A 9,188-nucleotide genomic window follows, 5' to 3' on the forward strand; every position below is an offset into this window, starting at 1 on the left:
AATCCCATCCCAGGACAGCTTCACCAGGATTAGAATGCCCTTCCTGCCTTAGATCCTGGTTATATAAGCCCCAGCAGGTCCACAGTTAGAGCATCCTATTCCCTATATAGTGCACTCCTTTAGACCAGAGTCCCATAGCAATATAGGGAATAGGGTGTGGCATTTGGGACTCTAGAGTACAACCTGTCAACGCCACATGGAGTCAGGTTACACCACCGTGACGTGGAGTCAGGTGGCACCACCACCGTGACGTGGAGTCAGGTGGCACCACCACCGTGACGTGGAGTCAGGTGGCACCACCACCGTGACGTGGAGTCAGGTGGCACCACCACCGTGACGTGGAGTCAGGTTGCACCACCACCGTGACGTGGAGTCAGGTTGCACCACCACCGTGACGTGGAGTCAGGTTGCACCACCACCGTGACGTGGAGTCAGGTTGCACCACCACCGTGACGTGGAGTCAGGTTGCACCACCACCGTGACGTGGAGTCAGGTGGCACCACCACCGTGACGTGGAGTCAGGTGGCACCACCACCGTTCCGTGGAGTCAGGTGGCACCACCACCGTGACGTGGAGTCAGGTGGCACCACCACCGTGACGTGGAGTCAGGTGGCACCACCACCGTGACGGAGTCAGGTGGCACCACCACCGTGACGTGGAGTCAGGTGGCACCACCACCGTGACGTGGAGTCAGGTTGCACCACCACCGTGACGTGGAGTCAGGTTGCACCACCACCGTGACGCGGAGTCAGGTTGCACCACCACCGTGACGGAGTCAGGTGGCACCACCACCGTGACGCGGGTCAGGTTGCACCACCACCGTGACGCGAGTCAGGTGGCACCACCACCGTGACGCGGAGTCAGGTGGCACCACCACCGTGACGCGGAGTCAGGTGGCACCACCACCGTGACGTGGAGTCAGGTGGCACCACCACCGTGACGCGGAGTCAGGTGGCACCACCACCGTGACGTGGAGTCAGGTGGCACCACCACCGTGACGTGGAGTCAGGTGGCACCACCACCGTGACGTGGAGTCAGGTTGCACCACCACCGTCACCACCGTGGAGTCAGGTTGCACCACCACCGTGACGTGGAGTCAGGTTGCACCACCACCGTGACGTGGAGTCAGGTTGCACCACCACCGTGACGTGGAGTCAGGTTGCACCACCACCGTGACGTGGAGTCAGGTTGCACCACCACCGTGACGTGGAGTCAGGTTGCACCACCACCGTGACGTGGAGTCAGGTTGCACCACCACCGTGACGTGGAGTCAGGTTGCACCACCACCGTGACGTGGAGTCAGGTTGCACCACCACCGTGACGTGGAGTCAGGTTGCACCACCACCGTGACGTGGAGTCAGGTTACACCACCACCGTGACGTGGAGTCAGGTTGCACCACCACCGTGACGTGGAGTCAGGTTGCACCACCACCGTGACGTGGAGTCAGGTTACACCACCGTGACGTGGAGTCAGGTTGCACCACCACCGTGACGTGGAGTCAGGTGACACCACCACCGTGACGTGGAGTCAGGTTGCACCACCACCGTGACGTGGAGTCAGGTTGCACCACCACCGTGACGTGGAGTCAGGTTGCACCACCACCGTGACGTGGAGTCAGGTTGCACCACCACCGTGACGTGGAGTCAGGTTGCACCACCACCGTGACGTGGAGTCAGGTTGCACCACCACCGTGACGTGGAGTCAGGTTGCACCACCACCGTGACGTGGAGTCAGGTTACACCACCGTGACGTGGAGTCAGGTTGCACCACCACCGTGACGTGGAGTCAGGTTGCACCACCACCGTGGACGTGGAGTCAGGTTGCACCACCACCGTGACGTGGAGTCAGGTTGCACCACCACCGTGGACGTGGAGTCAGGTTGCACCACCACCGTGACGTGGAGTCAGGTTGTGACGTGGAGTCAGGTTGCACCACCACCGTGACGTGGAGTCAGGTTGCACCACCACCGTGACGTGGAGTCAGGTTGCACCACCACCGTGACGTGGAGTCAGGTTGCACCACCACCGTGACGTGAGTCAGGTTGCACCACCACCGTGACGTGGAGTCAGGTGGCACCACCACCGTGACGTGGAGTCAGGTTGCACCACCACCGCGACGTGGAGTCAGGTTGCACCACCACCGTGACGTGGAGTCAGGTTGCACCACCGTGCCCTATCCACTCCCAGACTGCAGCTTTCCTCACGTAGCTGTCTCGTAACCCACCGTAGCAGGAATGTAAGAGACAAAAGTGGATTCAGACAACATTAAGCCTGAAGGGTTGTCTGGCTGCTCGTGTGAAATAGTCTATACAGAGGACCTGTCTGTCTGGCTGCTCGTGTGAAATAGTCTATACAGAGGACCTGTCTGTCTGGCTGTGTTAATAGTCTATACAGAGGACTTGTCTGTCTGTGTCTAATAGTCTATACAGAGGACCTGTCTGTCTGTGTCTAATAGTCTATACAGAGGACCTGTCTGTCTGGCTGCTTGTGTGAAATAGTCTATACAGAGGACCTGTCTGTCTGTGTCTAATAGTCTATACAGAGGACCTGTCTGTCTGGCTGCTTGTGTGAAATAGTCTATACAGATAAAGATCCTGTCTGTCTGTCTGTCTGTCTGTCTGTCTGTCTGTCTGTCTGTCTGTCTGTCTGTCTGTCTGTCTGTCTGTCTGTCTGTCTGTCTGTCTGTCTGTCTGTCTGTCTGTCTGTCTGTCTGTCTGTCTGTCTGTCTGTCTGTCTGTCTGTCTGTCTGTGTGTACATGTTACCTACCTGAACTGTGGATGGCCTCCTTGAGTATCCTGGTGTTTTGAGGTCTCCAGGTCCTGTGTTGAGATGAGGACTCCTCGTCATTCTGCTCCTGGTGTTCCGTCATGGTGTTGGGCCTGAACACAGAGTTGAGCTGTCATCAGTTATCCACAGGCTCATGTGTCGTATTCTAACACAGCTCATATTGATGCGTGGACACACCCATTCATGCAAATTCTACATCAATATACAAGCGAATAAACACAGGTTAATGAAGCTGTGCACAGGGCCTGAGTGACTTTCTCATGCTCTTTCATGCACACTGTCGAGCAACCACTTGTGCTCTTCAAACACACATGTACACACCATTCCACTAACTCACACACATGTGCACACCATTCCACTAACTCACACACATGTGCACACCATTCCACTAACTCACACACACGTGCATACCATTCCACTAACTCACACACATGTGCACACCATTCCACTAACTCACACACACGTGCATACCATTCCACTAACTCACACACATGTGCACACCATTCCACTAACTCACACACATGTGCACACCATTCCACTAACTCACACACACGTACAGGCCATTCCACTAACTCACACACACGTGCACACCATCCCACTAACTCACACACATGTACACACCATTCCACTAACTCACACACACGTACACACCATCCCACTAACTCACACACACGTGCACACCATTCCACTAACTCACACACACGTGCACACCATTCCACTAACTCACACACACGTGCACACCATCCCACTAACTCACACACATGTATACACCATTCCACTAACTCACACACTTGTGCACACCATTCCACTAACTCACACACACGTACACACCATTCCACTAACTCAAACACATGTGCACTGGATGATACTATGACCCTTTTGGGAGAAAGGCAGTAGTTACCACATCCTCTGTATAATCACAGGTGTGACTGACTGATAACAGCTTTGTGTTTTCTAGAAAATCCCTGACTAAGTCTGGCCATTTATCACATGCTGATATTCTAACACAGCTCATATTCATGCGTGGACACACCCATTCATGCAAATTCTACATCAATATACAAGCGAATAAACACAGGTTAATGAAGCTGTGCACAGTGCCTGAGTGACTTTCTCATGCTCTTTCATGCACACTGTCGAGCAACCACTTGTGCTCTTCAAACACACACATGTACACACCATTCCACTAACTCACACACACGTGCACACCATTCCACTAACTCACACACACGTGCATACCATTCCACTAACTCACACACATGTGCACACCATTCCACTAACTCACACACACGTGCATACCATTCCACTAACTCACACACACGTGCACACCATTCCACTAACTCACACACACGTGCATACCATTCCACTAACTCACACACACGTACACACCATTCCACTAACTCACACACACAAACACACCATTCCACTAACTCACACACACGTACACACCATTCCACTAACTCACACACATGTACACACCATTCCACTAACTCACACACACGTGCACACACCATTCCACTAACTCACACACACGTGCACACACCATTCCACTAACTCACACACACGTGCACACACCATTCCACTAACTCACACACACGTACACACCATTCCACTAACTCACACACACGTGCACACCATCCCACTAACTCACACACATGTACACACCATTCCACTAACTCACACACACGTGCACACACCATTCCACTAACTCACACACACGTACACACCATTCCACTAACTCACACACATGTACACACCATTCCACTAACTCACACACACGTGCACACACCATTCCACTAACTCACACACGTGCACACACCATTCCACTACACACCATTCCACAACTCGTGCACACACCATTCCACTAACTCACACACACGTGCACACACCATTCCACTAACTCACACACACATACACACCATTCCACTAACTCACACACACGTGCACACACCATTCCACTAACTCACACACACGTGCACACCATTCCACTAACTCACACACACGTGCACACACCATTCCACTAACTCACACACACGTGCACACACCATTCCACTAACTCACACACACGTGCACACACCATTCCACTAACTCACACACACGTGCACACACCATTCCACTAACTCACACACACATACACACCATTCCACTAACTCACACACACGTGCACACCATTCCACTAACTCACACACACGCGCACACCATTCCACTAACTCACACACTTGTGCACACCATTCCACTAACTCACACACACGTACAGGCCATTCCACTAACTCACACACATGTGCACACCATTCCACTAACTCACGTGCACACCATTCCACTAACTCACACACCATTCCACTAACTCACACACTTGTGCACACCATTCCACTAACTCACACACACGTACACACCATTCCACTAACTCAAACACATGTGCACTGGATGATACTATGACCCTTTTGGGAGAAAGGCAGTAGTTACCACATCCTCTGTATAATCACAGGTGTGACTGACTGATAACAGCTTTGTGTTTTCTAGAAAATCCCTGACTAAGTCTGGCCATTTATCACATGCTGATATTCTAACACAGCTCATATTCATGCGTGGACACACCCATTCATGCAAATTCTACATCAATATACAAGCGAATAAACACAGGTTAATGAAGCTGTGCACAGTGCCTGAGTGACTTTCTCATGCTCTTTCATGCACACTGTCGAGCAACCACTTGTGCTCTTCAAACACACACATGTACACACCATTCCACTAACTCACACACGTGCACACCATTCCACTAACTCACACACACGTGCATACCATTCCACTAACTCACACACATGTGCACACCATTCCACTAACTCACACACACGTGCATACCATTCCACTAACTCACACACACGTGCACACCATTCCACTAACTCACACACACGTGCATACCATTCCACTAACTCACACACACGTACACACCATTCCACTAACTCACATTCCACACACGTGCACACCATTCCACTAACTCACACACATGTACACACCATTCCACTAACTCACACACACGTGCACACACCATTCCACTAACTCACACACACGTGCACACACCATTCCACTAACTCACACACACGTGCACACACCATTCACTAACTCACACACACGTACACACCATTCCACTAACTCACACACACGTGCACTTTTGGGGAGAAAGGCACACTAACATTCCACTAACTCACACACACGTGCACACACCATTCCACTAACTCACACACACGTACACACCATTCCACTAACTCACACACATGTACACACCATTCCACTAACTCACACACACGTGCACACACCATTCCACTAACTCACACACATGTACACACCATTCCACTAACTCACACACACGTGCACACCATTCCACTAACTCACACACACGTGCACACATTCCCTAACTTCCATTCCACTAACTCACACACACATACACACCATTCCACTAACTCACACACACGTGCACACCATTCCACTAACTCACACACACGTGCACACACCATTCCACTAACTCACACACGTGCACACACCATTCCACTAACTCACACACACGTGCACACACCATTCCACTAACTCACACACACGTGCACACACCATTCCACTAACTCACACAACGTGCACACACCATTCCACTAACTCACACCATACACACCATTCCACTAACTCACACACACGTGCACACCATTCCACTAACTCACACACGCACACCATTCCACTAACTCACACACTTGTGCACACCATTCCACTAACTCACACACACGTACAGGCCATTCCACTAACTCACACACACGTGCACACCATTCCACTAACTCACACACACGCGCACACCATTCCACTAACTCACACACTTGTGCACACCATTCCACTAACTCACACACACGTACACACCATTCCACTAACTCAAACACATGTGCACTGGATGATACTATGACCCTTTTGGGAGAAAGGCAGTAGTTACCACATCCTCTGTATAATCACAGGTGTGACTGACTGATAACAGCTTTGTGTTTTCTAGAAAATCCCTGACTAAGTCTGGCCATTTATCACATGCTGAGTTCTAACACAGCTCATATTCATGCGTGGACACACCCATTCATGCAAATTCTACATCAATATACAAGCGAATAAACACAGGTTTGAAGCTGTTGCCTGAGTGACTTTCTCATGCTCTTTCATGCACACTGTCGAGCAACCACTTGTGAACATGTACACACCATTCCACCAACACGTGCACACCATTCCACTAACTCACACACACGTGCACACCATTCCACTAACTCACACACACGTGCACACCATTCCACTAACTCATGCACACCATTCACCTGAACCAACACGTGCACACCATTCCACTAACTCACACACACGAGCAACCATTCACTGGTACACACCTGGGTATACACACCATTTAACTCAACATGTCACCATTCCACTAACTCACACACACAAACACACCATTCCACTAACTCACACACACAAACACACCATTCCACTTCACACACATGGACCATTCCACTAACTCACACACATGTACACACACCATTTAACTCACACACACGTGCACACACCATTACCCACTAAACACCACGTACTCACAACACGTGCACACCATTCCACTAACTCAGACCGCGCACACCATTTAACTCACACACGCACACACCATCATCACTGCGCACACCATTCCACTAACTCACACACATGTGTGTGCACACCATTCCACACTAAAATGTCACCAAATTCCACAACCCTCACACACACGTACACACCATCCCACTAACTCACATTGTTTACCCACTAATACACACGTGGATTAAACCACGCACACCATTCCACTAACTCACACACATGTGCACACCATTCCACTAACTCACACACACTCCATTCCACTAAACACACATGTGCACTGGATGATACAATGACCCTTTTTGGGAGAAAGGGGACATCCTCTGTATAATCAGGTGTGACTGACTGATAATAGCTTTGTGTTTTTTGACTCAGTCTGGACATGCTGAGTTTCCTGCTTATTATTCCAATTTGGTTCATTCCAAACCAATGACTTCTCCTAAAACCTTCACTGGGCAGAGTCAGGGCTGGGGGTCACCAAATTCTACAACCCGTTGGCGTGGACATTGTTTACCCATTTACCTTAAACCCCTCCATTCCCTGAACAGACAGAAGACCAGACGTCTTTGTGTCTGATTTAACAGGGGGCAGAGTGGTGGGGGAGCCCTTTACCTTAAGTTGCAGAGTGCAGACTTGGTCTGATTTAACAGGGGGCAGAGTGGTGGGGGGAGCCCTTTCCCTTAAGTTGCAGAGTGTAGACTTGGTCTGATTTAACAGGGGGCAGAGTGGTGGGGGGAGCCCTTTCCCTTAAGTTCCAGAGTGCAGACTTGGTCTGATTTAACAGGGGGCAGAGTGGAGGGGGGGAGCCCTTACCTTAAGTTGCAGAGTGCAGACTTTTCTGTGGACCAAGTCTCTTGTGTTCTGTGAATGAGGCACAAACACAACCTGAAAATGTTGTTTCAAGAGATGGTAGCCAACGCATCACAAGCTATGGAAGTTCTTGTCAATGTCAACTTCGGTTATAACAGAATGACCAGAAACAACATGAAAAATGGCACCAAGTTATGCAAACAAAAAATGGTTTGTGTGGTTGAGACACCAAGCAATGATGATCTGAGATGTTTAACTAGTGTGGAATACTTACAAGAAAACGATCTGTGGAATACGAATCCAAACGGACCTCTTGGCTCCTTGTATGGAGTCCTCTCACTCTGACTTGGCTTATAACAGAGACAAAGGCCACACCATTGTCCATATATGAATGTTAAATGTGAGCCTTCATCCCTCTCATCCTCCTTGTCCTCCTGCTGATTAGGGCACATCTACAGAGCCATCACAAGACGTCCTCCAATCGAATTAACTCTAATCTAGTTAAGCCAGCTGCAGTTTCTAGGACCTCTACTGTTAAAGGTGCATCACACCATTTCTCCTTCACCTCCCTGTCTCGTGGTCTCTAGAGAGACGGGGAAAGCAAACAAACAGGTCTGAGTCATGGACGCAATATAATCTAACGGAGGCGATAGGCTGTCAAGGTCAATGACGTTCCAGGTAGAAGTTGCAATGAGCCAAAACAATACAACAACCTCTATAATACAGTATATCATGATATCTAATTACACAATACAATATAGTGAGACATACTGTATAGATCATGTCATTTTTCATTGATGATGAAGCCATTCATATCATCCATCTTCTGTTAATGTTGACCAATATACTCCGTAAGCAGTCAGTGGAAGCCTATACCTCCAAGTCTCACACTCTCTCTCTCTCGGTGGCCCCTCACACCCGAACAGGCTATGATGCGCCGCTCCCTCTTGACCTCAGA

General features: G+C 50.0%; 1 protein-coding gene across 1 annotated transcript in view; it reads right to left on the minus strand.

Annotated features, from left to right (window-relative positions):
• LOC124026137 (GRAM domain-containing protein 2A-like) overlaps positions 1 to 2,800 on the minus strand; it is a 28,929-nt gene extending 26,129 nt beyond the window's left edge. The window contains exon 1 of the mRNA XM_046339300.1: positions 2,768 to 2,800. The gene's annotated coding sequence lies outside the window, so the exon portion shown is untranslated. The remainder of the gene's footprint in view (positions 1 to 2,767) is intronic.
• Between the last annotated feature and the right edge of the window lie 6,388 nt (positions 2,801 to 9,188).

This window comes from Oncorhynchus gorbuscha, unplaced genomic scaffold, assembly GCF_021184085.1.
Source record: "Oncorhynchus gorbuscha isolate QuinsamMale2020 ecotype Even-year unplaced genomic scaffold, OgorEven_v1.0 Un_scaffold_2628, whole genome shotgun sequence".
NCBI lineage: Eukaryota > Metazoa > Chordata > Actinopteri > Salmoniformes > Salmonidae > Oncorhynchus > Oncorhynchus gorbuscha.